The sequence below is a fragment of the Bufo gargarizans genome, chromosome 4, assembly GCF_014858855.1.
Source record: "Bufo gargarizans isolate SCDJY-AF-19 chromosome 4, ASM1485885v1, whole genome shotgun sequence".
In the NCBI taxonomy this organism is placed as follows: domain Eukaryota; kingdom Metazoa; phylum Chordata; class Amphibia; order Anura; family Bufonidae; genus Bufo; species Bufo gargarizans.
The window spans coordinates 507,581,993-507,593,889 of NC_058083.1; the positions used below are offsets into that span (position 1 = coordinate 507,581,993).

The following is an 11,897-nucleotide window of genomic DNA, read 5'->3' on the forward strand; positions in this document are numbered from 1 at the left end:
GCGCCCTGCGCTGCCTGTGCTGTTCCTAGTGCGCCCTGCACTGCCTGTGCTGTTCCTAGTGCGCCCTGCACTGCCTGTGCTGTTCCTAGTGCGCCCTGCACTGCCTGTGACGTTCATAGTGAGCCCTGCACTGCATGTACCGTTCATAGTGTGCCCTGCGCTGCCTGTGATGTTCATAGCGTGCCCTGCGCTGCCTGTGATGTTCATAGCGTGCCCTGCGCTGCCTATACCGTTCATAGTGCGCCCTGCACTGCCTGTGACGTTCATAGTGAGCCCTGCGCTGCCTGTACCGTTCATAGTGCGCCTGCGCTGCCTGTGCCCTGCCTGGGCAACTATAGGCCAGTAAGCCTGACATTAATAGTGGGGAAATTAATGGAAACCCTACTTAAGGAGAGGATTGTGGAACATCTAAAATCCCATGGATTGAAAGATGAAAAACAGCATGGGTTTACTTCAGGAAGATCATGTCAAACTAGTCTTATTGATTTTTTTGATTGGGTGACTAAAATAATAGATGGCGGAGGTGCAGTAGACATCGCTTATCTGGGCAGACTAGATGTATTTATTTTGCTTGCATTTTTAAAGGTCTGCGCATGCGCAGACCGGAAAATTGGATCTGTTTTGCCAGAACACTTAATGCCGGATCCGGCACTCATACATATTGGCAAGTGTTCAGGATTTTTGGCCGGAGAGAAAACTGCAGAATGATGCAGTATTTTCTCCGGCAAAAAAACGTAAGAGGGACTGAACTAATGCTTCCTGAACGGATTACTCTCCATTCAGAATGCATTAGGCTGGGTTCAGACCTGAGCGTTTTACAGCGCGTACGATCGCGCTGTAAAACGCCCGACGCCCCAAGAAGTACATGAGCTTCTTTGGGGCGTCTTGTCGCACGTTCCTGTACATAGACTTCAGCGGGAACGCGCGACAATAGGTGTTCGCTTGTCTCTGTATGCGCGATTGCAAACGCCCGTACAATCGCGCAGCGTTAGGGTAAAACTGATCAGTTCTTTCCCGGTATAGAGCCCCTGTGACGGAACTGAACACCGGAAAAGAATAACGCTAGTGTGAAAGTACCCTTAGTAGCAAGTGTGAAGACTGCAGAATTTTAGGATTTTTTTGTTTTTTATTACAAATAGCATCACCAATTATTCTTTATAAAATCGATATAAACAATAGGTCATTTTCTGATGACACATTTCCTTTAAGGCTACTTTCACACTAGCGTTTTAGTTTTCCGGTATTGAGATCTGTCATAGGGTCTCAATACCGGAAAAAAATGCTTCAATTTTGTCCCCATTCATTGTCAAGGAGGACAAAACGTAACTGAACAGAACGGAGTGCTCCAAAATGCTTTCAGTTCCTTTCTCATATGGGAAAGCAAACCGCAGCATGTTGTAGTTTGCTTTCTGTCCTAGGATGCGGAGCAAGACGGATCCGTCATGACCCCCAATGCAAGTCAAAGGGGACGGATCCGTTTTCTCTGCCACAACCTGCCAAAATAGAAAACGGATCCGTCCCCCATTGACTTTTAATGGAGTTTATGATGGATCCGTCCTGGCTATGTTAAATATAATACAACCGGATCCGTTCATAACTGATGCAGACGGTTGTATTATCAGTAACGGAAGCGTTTTGCTGATCCCTGCCCGATCCAGCAAAAACGCCAGTGTGAAAGTAGCCTAAATCCTATTTCATGTTCTACTTCCTCAACTGCATAATATTTGCTTGCTGTCAGTAAATAGAATAATGTTGTTTCCATACATTTACAGAGCTAATAGTTCTTTGTATCCAGTCTAGACAATCCCCCGTGAGCTAAACAAACTGGAACCAGACTGATACATATTACCGGCACTGATACATGGTAGCAAACTATCAGGGCAGGAGAGGGATGTTTACTACCCAGACTGGATACAATGGAAAAAAACATCAGCAGCGTAGTTTATTAGCTCTGATGGGTTTGGCAGACTATGAATGTTTCCATTCAGTGACAGCAAGCAGAGATCAGGACAAAAGTTATATTATTTGTTATATTTATGTGAAACCAGCCTTACCTGGGCCAAATCGCCACCATGAATATGACGTGTGAAACTTTAGAACACTGAGGCCAAATTACTAATAAGATAGCGCCTGCCTCTTGTCATAAAGTACACCAAAATTTGGCCTGTTTCTGGTACGTACAGCTGCATGGAAAAGTAAGTGAACCCTCCGCCTGCCAACAGGCGATTGCAGGGAAGAGACGCTGTTAAATGGGGCTGTCTAATATTCCCTTCAGTCACAATTGTAGAAAACATAATGTAACTAAAGTAACATCTGAGCGAATCGAAGCTCACGAAGTGAGGGACATATAGATCCGCCTTATTTCTACTAAGAGTAGGGATGAGCGAACCCAAACTGTATAGTTCGGGTTCGTACCGAATTTTGGGGTGTCCGTGACACGGACCCCGAACCCGAACATTTTCGTAAAAGTCTGGGTTCGGGTTTGGTGTTCGTCGCTTTCTTGGCGCTTTTTGAAAGGCTGCAAAGCAGCCAATCAACAAGCGTCATACTACTTGCCCCAAGAGGCCATCACAGCCATGCCTACTATTGGCATGGCTGTGATTGGCCAGAGCACCATGTGACCCAGCCTCTATTTAAGCTGGAGTCACGTAGCCCCGCCCGTCACTCTGCTCTGATCAGTGTAGGGAGAGGATGCAGCTGCTGCTGTTAGGGCGAGATTAGGCACTAGACAGGGATTTACTCAGCAAAAACACTTAATTCAGTGATCGATCTGCAGCTGTGGATGATTGAACTGCTGCTATTTAATTGCTCACTGTTTTTAGGCTGCCCAGAGCGTTTTTCAGTCACTTTTTTCTGGGGTGATCGGCGGCCATTTTGTGTCTTGTGGTGCGCCAGCACAAGCTGCCACCAAGTGCATTTAACCCTCAATAGTGTGGTTATTTTTTTTGCTATATCCTACATCAGGGGCTTGGCTGTGCTTGCTATTTTATTGAGGGGTGAAATACAATTGCCAAAATAGCAGTACCCTAAATCTGGTGTTTCAGCTGTGGCCAGCCAATTGTAATACTGTCTGCTGTCTGGCAAAGGATATAATTTTGTTCTGGGTTGAAATACAATTCCCAACTTAGCAATTCCCTAAATCAGTGGTTTCTGCTGTATCAGACCTACTTTAAATTTATCCCTAAAAGGGTATATTAGATTCAAGGTGCACATAGGGTCATTCTCAATAACTTCACACACACGCTACTGTTCAATTCCAAGTCTAATTCTGTCCGTAAACGTATACCTGTCACCCAGCGCCTAAATACTAGGCCTACAATTTATATTCAGCTAAATCTGTGGTTACTGCTGTGCCTGTATTAGTGTAATACGGTACCTAAATAGATAGCCAGATAGTGTTAGGTGTCTGTAAAAAAAGGCCTGAATTTGAATTCAATACATTGGACCAAATAATATTTTTCTTATTGTGGGGAATGGTAACAATGATGAAAACATCTAGTAAGGGACGCGGACGCGGACATGGTCGTGGTGGTGTTAGTGGACCCTCTGGTGCTGGGAGAGGACGTGGCCGTTCTGCCACAGCCACACGTCCTAGTGTACCAACTACCTCAGGTCCCAGTAGCCGCCAGAATTTACAGCGATATATGGTGGGGCCCAATGCCGTTCTAAGGATGGTAAGGCCTGAGCAGGTACAGGCATTAGTCAATTGGGTGGCCGACAGTGGATCCAGCACGTTCACATTATCTCCCACCCAGTCTTCTGCAGAAAGCGCACAGATGGCGCCTGAAAACCAAGCCCATCAGTCTGTCACATCACCCCCATGCATACCAGGGAAACTGTCTGATCCTCAAGTTATGCAGCAGTCTCTTATGCCGTTTGAAGACTCCGCTGGCAGGGTTTCCCAAGGGCATCCACCTAGCCCTTCCCCAGCGGTGGAAGACATAGAATGCACTGACGCACAACCACTTATGTTTCCTGATGATGAGGACATGGGAATACCACCTCAGCACGTCTCTGATGATGACGAAACACAGGTGCCAACTGCTGCGTCTTTCTGCAGTGTGCAGACTGAACAGGAGGTCAGGGATCAAGACTGGGTGGAAGACGATGCAGGGGACGATGAGGTCCTAGACCCCACATGGAATGAAGGTCGTGCCACTGACTTTCACAGTTCGGAGGAAGAGGCAGTGGTGAGACCGAGCCAACAGCGTAGCAAAAGAGGGAGCAGTGGGCAAAAGCAGAACACCCGCCGCCAAGAGACTCCGCCTGCTACTGACCGCCGCCATCTGGGACCGAGCACCCCAAAGGCAGCTTCAAGGAGTTCCCTGGCATGGCACTTCTTCAAACAATGTGCTGACGACAAGACCCGAGTGGTTTGCACGCTGTGCCATCAGAGCCTGAAGCGAGGCATTAACGTTCGGAACCTTAGCACAACCTGCATGACCAGGCACCTGCATGCAAACCATGAACTGCAGTGGAGTAAACACATTAAAACCAAGGAAGTCACTCAGGCTCCCCCTGCTACCTCCTCTGCTGCTGCCGCCTCGGCCTCTTCTGCTGCTGCCGCCTCGGCCTCTTCTGCTGCTGCCGCCTCGGCCTCTTCCTCCGCCTCTGGAGGAACGTTGGCACCTGCCACCCAGCAAACAGGGGATGTACCACCAACACCACCAACACCTCCGTCACCAAGCATCTCAACCATGTCACGCGGCAGCGTTCAGCTCTCCATCTCACAAACATTTGAGAGAAAGTGTAAATTCCCACCTAGCCACCCTCGATCCCTGGCCCTGAATGCCAGCATTTCTAAACTACTGGCCTATGAAATGCTGTCATTTAGGCTGGTGGACACAGACAGCTTCAAACAGCTCATGTTGCTTGCTGTCCCACAGTATGTTGTTCCCAGCCGGCACTACTTCTCCAAGAGAGCCGTGCCTTCCCTGCACAACCAAGTATCCGATAAAATCAAGTGTTCACTGCGCAACGCCCTCTGTGGCAAGGTCCACCTAACCACAGATACGTGGACCAGTAAGCACGGCCAGGGACGCTATATCTCCCTAACTGCACACTGGGTAAATGTAGTGGCGGCTGGGCCCCAGGCGGAGAGCTGTTTGGCGCAGGTCCTTCCGCCGCCAAGGATCGCAGGGCAACATTCTTTGCCTCCTGTTTCCCCCTCCTCCTACTCGGCTTCCTCCTCCTCTTCTACCACCTCCTCATCCAGTCAGCCACACACCTTCACCACCAACTTCAGCACAGCCCGGGGTAAACGTCAGCAGGCCATTCTGAAACTCATATGTTTGGGGGACAGGCCCCACACCGCACAGGAGTTGTGGCGGGGTATAGAACAACAGACCGATGAGTGGTTGCTGCCGGTGAGCCTCAAGCCCGGCCTGGTGGTGTGCGATAATGGGCGAAATCTCGTTGCAGCTCTGGGACTAGCCGGTTTGACGCACATCCCTTGCCTGGCGCATGTGCTGAATTTGGTGGTGCAGAAGTTCATTCACAACTACCCCGACATGTCAGAGCTGCTGCATAAAGTGCGGGCCGTCTGTTCGCGCTTCCGGCATTCACATCCTGCCGCTGCTCGCCTGTCTGCGCTACAGCGTAACTTCGGCCTTCCCGCTCACCGCCTCATATGCGACGTGCCCACCAGGTGGAACTCCACCTTGCACATGCTGGATAGACTGTGCGAGCAGCAGCAGGCCATAGTGGAGTTTTAGCTGCAGCACGCACGGGTCAGTCGCACTACGGAACAGCACCACTTCACCACCAATGACTGGGCCTCCATGCGAGACCTGTGTGCCCTGTTGCGCTGTTTCGAGTACTCCACCAACATGGCCAGTGGCGATGACGCCGTTATCAGCGTTACAATACCACTTCTATGTCTCCTTGAGAAAACACTTAGGGCGATGATGGAAGAGGAGGTGGCCCAGGAGGAGGAGGAGGAGGAGGAGGAGGAAGAGGGGTCATTTTTAGCACTTTCAGGCCAGTCTCTTCGAAGTGACTCAGAGGGAGGTTTTTTGCAACAGCAGAAGCCAGGTAGAAATGTGGCCAGCCAGGGCCCACTACTGGAGGACGAGGAGGACGAGGATGAGGAGGAGGTGGAGGAGGATGAGGATGAAGCATGGTCACAGCGGGGTGGCACCCAACGCAGCTCGGGCCCATCACTGGTGCGTGGCTGGGGGGAAACGCAGGACGATGACGATACGTCTCCCACAGAGGACAGCTTGTCCTTACCCCTGGGCAGCCTGGCACACATGAGCGACTACATGCTGCAGTGCCTGCGCAACGACAGCAGAGTTGCCCACATTTTAACGTGTGCGGACTACTGGGTTGCCACCGTGTTGGATCCCCGGTACAAAGACAATGTGCCCACCTTACTTCCTGCACTGGAGCGTGATAGGAAGATGCGTGAGTACAAGCGCACATTGGTAGACGCGCTACTGAGAGCATTCCCAAATGTCACAGGGGAACAAGTGGAAGCCCAAGGCGAAGGCAGAGGAGGAGCAAGAGGTCGCCAACGCAGCTGTGTCACGGCCAGCTCCTCTGAGGGCAGGGTTAGCATGGCAGAGATGTGGAAAAGTTTTGTCAACACGCCACAGCTAACTGCACCACCACCTGATACGCAACGTGTTAGCAGGAGGCAACATTTCACTAACATGGTGGAACAGTACGTGTGCACACCCCTCCATATACTGACTGATGGTTCGGCCCCATTCAACTTCTGGGTCTCCAAATTGTCCACGTGGCCAGAGCTAGCCTTTTATGCCTTGGAGGTGCTGGCCTGCCCGGCGGCCAGCGTTTTGTCTGAACGTGTATTCAGCACGGCAGGGGGCGTCATTACAGACAAACGCAGCCGTCTGTCTACAGCCAATGTGGACAAGCTGACGTTCATAAAAATGAACCAGGCATGGATCCCACAGGACCTGTCCATCCCTTGTGCAGATTAGACATTAACTACCTCCCCTTAACCATATATTATTGTACTCCAGGGCACTTCCTCATTCAATCCTATTTTTATTTTCATTTTACCATTATATTGCGAGGCTACCCAAAGTTGAATAAACCTCTCCTCTGTCTGGGTGCCGGGGCCTAAATATATGACAATGGACTGTTCCAGTGTTGGGTGACGTGAAGCCTGATTCTCTGCTATGACATGCAGACTGATTCTCTGCTGACATGAAGCCAGATTCTCTGTAACGGGACCTCTCTCCTCTGCCTGGGTGCTGGGCCTAAATATATGACAATGGACTGTTGCACTGGTGGCTGACGTGAAGCCAGATTCTCTGTTACGGGACCTCTCTCCTCTGGCTGGGTACCTGGGCCTAAATATATGCCAATGGACTGTTACAGTGGTGGCTGACGTGAAGCCTGATTCTCTGCTATGACATGAAGACTGATTCTCTGCTGACATGAAGCCTGAATCTCTGTTATGGGACCTCTCTCCTCTGTCTGGGTGCTGGGCCTAAATATCTGACAATGGACTGTTCCAGAGTTGGGTGACGTGAAGCATGATTCTCTGCTATGACATGAAGCCTGAATCTCTGCTATGGGACCTCTCTCCAATTGATATTGGTTAATTTTTATTTATTTTATTTTTATTCATTTCCGTATCCACATTTGTTTGCAGGGGATTTAACTACATTTTGCTGCCTTTTGCAGCCCCCTAGCCCTTTCCGGGGCTGTTTTACAGCCTTTTTAGTGCCGAAAAGTTCGGGTCCCCATTGACTTCAATGGGGTTCGGGTTCGGGACGAAGTTCAGGTCGGGTTCGGATCCCGAACCCGAACATTTACGGGAAGTTCGGCCGAACTTCTCGAACCCGAACATCCAGGTGTCCGATTAACTGTAACTAAGAGCACTATGGGGATCCTTATTACTACTGAGGGGTCTGTAGAGAGCTTTTCTACCACTGGGGGAACAATAGGGGGGCCTTATTTTTACTGGGGGTTCTGTATTTTTAATACTGAAGGCTCTTCTACTAATGGGGGCACTCTTGGGGAGCGTTATCACGGTTGGGGGCTCTGTAGGGGGCAGTATTACTAATGGGGGCATTCTAGAAGGGAATTACTTACTATTGGTGGGACTATGAGAAGCACTATTACTATGGGGGCACAAATTTTTCTTCAGGATAGTATTTGGGGGTATTGGGGAGCACAGCGGGCAGCAGGATAACACTGGGGGGACTCCAGGTTGGGAGATGATGATAGAAATGTGAGGAAGCTAAGATGTCTGTGTGTCACACTCTGCAGAGATGAGGCGGCTGAGAGAAGATGTACGGACCAAATGAAGAAGATGATGAGAAGATCTACATCAGAGGAGACGTCACCTGGATGTGAAAGGTATGTGCTGCTGTATAACGAGTACAGCAAAATGTGGTGTGCGGGGGGGAGGGCGGATTTAAAGAACTGGGCCATATTCATTGGGGCTTGGGCCCCGGATCTTTTGAGACCCTAGCAACGCCCCTGCTTTTAGGTAACAATCAGACCACAGGGAATTAGAAATCAATGCAGGTCATTCCAAAGGGTTCATTTACTTTTTTCTTGCAACAGTAATGCGTCATCAGGTTTTAGACCTATTTATGAACCAAATATGCCAAAAATAATAATTCAGCTAGCTTATCCGTTTTTTTAAATTATCAAGGGATGTGGCTTAAAGGGCATCTGTCAGCAGTTTTGTACCTGTGACACTGGTTGACCTGTTACATGTGCGCTTGGCAGCTGAAGACATCTGTGTTGGTCCCATGTTCATATGTGCCCGCATTGCTGAGAAAAATTATGTTTTAATGTATGCAAATGAGCCTCTAGGATCAGCGGGGGCGTTGCCATTACACCTAGAGGCTCTCTCTGCAACTGCCGCGCCCTCTCCACTTTGATTGATAGTGCCAGGCAGTGTATACATCATAATGCCTGACCCTGTCAATGAAAGTGCATAGGGCACGGCAGTTGCAGAGAGAGCAGAGCCCCTAAGTGTAAAGGCAACGCCCCCGTTGCTCCTAGAGGCTCATTTGCATATATTAAAACTTTGTTTTTCACAGCAATGCGGGCACATATGAACATGGGACCAACACAGATGCTGGCCTGCGCTGTAAGTACGGTATTCTGTTCAAGAAGCAGGAAGATCTGAATGAATACTAATGTCTGCAAAGTGCTGCGGAATATAGCGCTATATAAGTGCATAAAATAAATAAAAAGTTATATTATTTTTTACAATGAGACGTCATTATTATCAGCATTAGCTGCTAACTATGGAGGCTCTGGGAATATCGCTGTAATACATACCGCCAGATGTCTGTATACTTTGTAATTGTATTCTTCCTGATCTATTCGAGAAGCATGTTACATACAGAAAGGGGCTGACATGAAACCCAATCTCCGTTTCCTGATCGATTTCCATTAGGTGTAAGTTGGTTATAAGTGGAAAATGCGAGTAACATGACGACTCACCTCCGTGGATCAGGGACAGGAGGAATGGTTTCTCCAGGGCACAATGTATGTGGATTCCAGGGAAGAATAGCAGGGTGCAGCCTGGGTGCTGACACCGGTGTACTCAGCTAGGTGTGGTGAGTATGTGATCCCCATAACAACTCTGGCATGCAAACACTCTGCACGCTCAGGAAGTAACGAGAGCAAATATACAGGCGTGCTGAAAAAGCAGTATACCATTACAAGTGGAATTTACATCATTTAAAGGGAAAATCCAGTGTCGTACGTGGGATGCAGACATTGCAACTACCATGGGTCCTGGGAATACGGGGGTCCAGCACTGAACTGCTCTCCTGTTCCCGTAGAGTCACTGCATGTTCCAGCAGTCACCACTAGGGGGAGCTCAGTGCAAAGAGATTTTTACAGCTTCCATTAAAGGGGTTGTCTCATTTGAGACATTGGTGGCACATCGCTAGGATATACCACCAATGTCAGATAGGAGCGGGTCCCAGAGGTGGAAGCAGCACCTATCTCCAAAATGGGACATCTGGAGTGAACGGAGAGCTGCTGCGCATGCGCGGCTGCCCTCTATTCATTTCTGTTGGAGTTCCAAAAATTTCTGGCAAATAAAAATTGTATGTAGTCTTTTTTTAAAATCTCACACTGTTCTGAGCCCACAACTCCTATGAAGACCTATGTGTCTCCATAGTAGACGCAGTGCGCCGGTCTGCGGGGAGGCGCTGTGGCCACATGAGCTGGAGAGGATGGCAGTGGTAGCTAGGGATGAGCGAACCGACTTTGGATAAAACATCCAAAGTCGATTCGCATAAAACTTCGTTCTAATACTGTACGGAGCAGGAGCTTTGTACAGTATTAGAATGTATTGGCTGCGATGAGATGAAGTTATTGCTTCACAAAGTCTCGCGAGACTTCGTGCAATAACTTCATAAATTAATTTGTACTTGGCCACTCGGATGGTTCCTCTGCTTTCGGATCTTATACACAATGACCAGGTGGGTTTCATTCCGTCTCGTGAGGCGAGGGATAATACCACTAAGGTTCTTAACCTGATTCATCTTGCTGGGATCCGTGATGCCCCACTCTGTCTCCTATCCACAGATGCGGAAAAGGCTTTTGACAGAGTGGGCTGGCCTTGGTTGTTCACAGTGCTACGACATCTTGGTATCACCGGTCCTCTGGCATCATGGATAAGGGCCTTATATGAGTCTCCCTCGGCGTCAACAAAGGTGAATGGGGTGTTTTCCCCGCCCTTCGCGATACGAAATGGGACCCGCCAGGGGTGTCCCCTCTCCCCGCTGATCTTTGTTCTCACCCTTGAGCCGCTCCTAAGGACAATCAGACAGAACCCGAATATATCGGGACTCCCGGTGGAGGGTAAAGAATTTAAGATAGCGGCATATGCAGACGACCTGTTGTTTACTTTAACCAATCCCAAGACTTCCTTCCCGAATTTGATGGCGGAATTCCATACGTTTCATGGTCTCTCGAATCTGAAGATTAACTTTCAGAAATCGGAGGCCCTGAATGTCTCCCTTCCTGCTACGCTTGTGGCCGACCTGGTGGCCTCATTCCCTTTCAAGTGGGCTTCTGGGGCAGTGAAATACTTAGGTACATATATCCCCACAGATCTGAAAGAGGTGTATCACAGAAACTTTATCCCTCTCCGGGAACGGATTAGGGAAGATCTTAAGAAATGGTCGAAAGGGCTGCACACATGGTTTGGCAGATGCGCCATTTTCAAAATGAATATTCTCCCACGAGTGTTGTACCTCTTTCAGACCCTTCCTATCAAACTACCCGCTAGCTTTTTTAACAAGATGCATGGAGACATATTTAGGTTCATTTGGGCGAAGGGTAGCCCGAGACTTGCCAGATCTCTCTTACATGTACCGAGGGACAAAGGAGGACTAGGAGTACCTGACTTACGTAAATACCATTCAGCTTCCCTGCTTCAGAGGATAGTGGATTGGTGTAGGCATTTACAGCTCAAGCAGTGGGTATCAATTGAACAACTGTGCTCGAATTGCCCATTAGGGTCCCTACCTTGGGTGACTTTTAAACTACCTTCAGCCCTAGCTAACCATCTCACAATTGGACCCACTATCTCACAGTTCCATAGAATTAGAGAAAATCCTCTGATCTCCCCCTCCCCCTCACCTTTATTTCCCATCTTGGGGAATCCCACTTTCCCAGCGGGATGCAAGGGTGGTCCGTTCCTGCAGTGGAGAACTAATGGTAGATCCCGAGCCCCCTTCTTCAGAACCGCAGGTAGATGGCGCTCTTATGACGAGATCCTAAGTATAACAGATCCCTGCTCTTTGGGCTTCTGGAGAGCTAGGCAGTTGTCGCACTTTCTATCTTCTATTCCGAACTCTACGGGGTATGATAGGGCTCTCACATCGTTTGAGAAAATATGTGTTGGGGTAGGCGCCTATAGACATTCCCTTTCTGAATGTTAT

The 11,897-nt window shown here is 49.0% G+C and overlaps 1 protein-coding gene across 1 annotated transcript in view; it reads right to left on the bottom strand.

Moving 5' to 3' along the window:
• Positions 1-9,470, bottom strand: part of LOC122935917 (spermatogenesis-associated protein 7 homolog) — a 288,666-nt gene extending 279,196 nt beyond the window's left edge. Inside the window, exon 1 of the mRNA XM_044291865.1 lies at positions 9,439-9,470. The gene's annotated coding sequence lies outside the window, so the exon portion shown is untranslated. The remainder of the gene's footprint in view (positions 1-9,438) is intronic.
• Between the last annotated feature and the right edge of the window lie 2,427 nt (positions 9,471-11,897).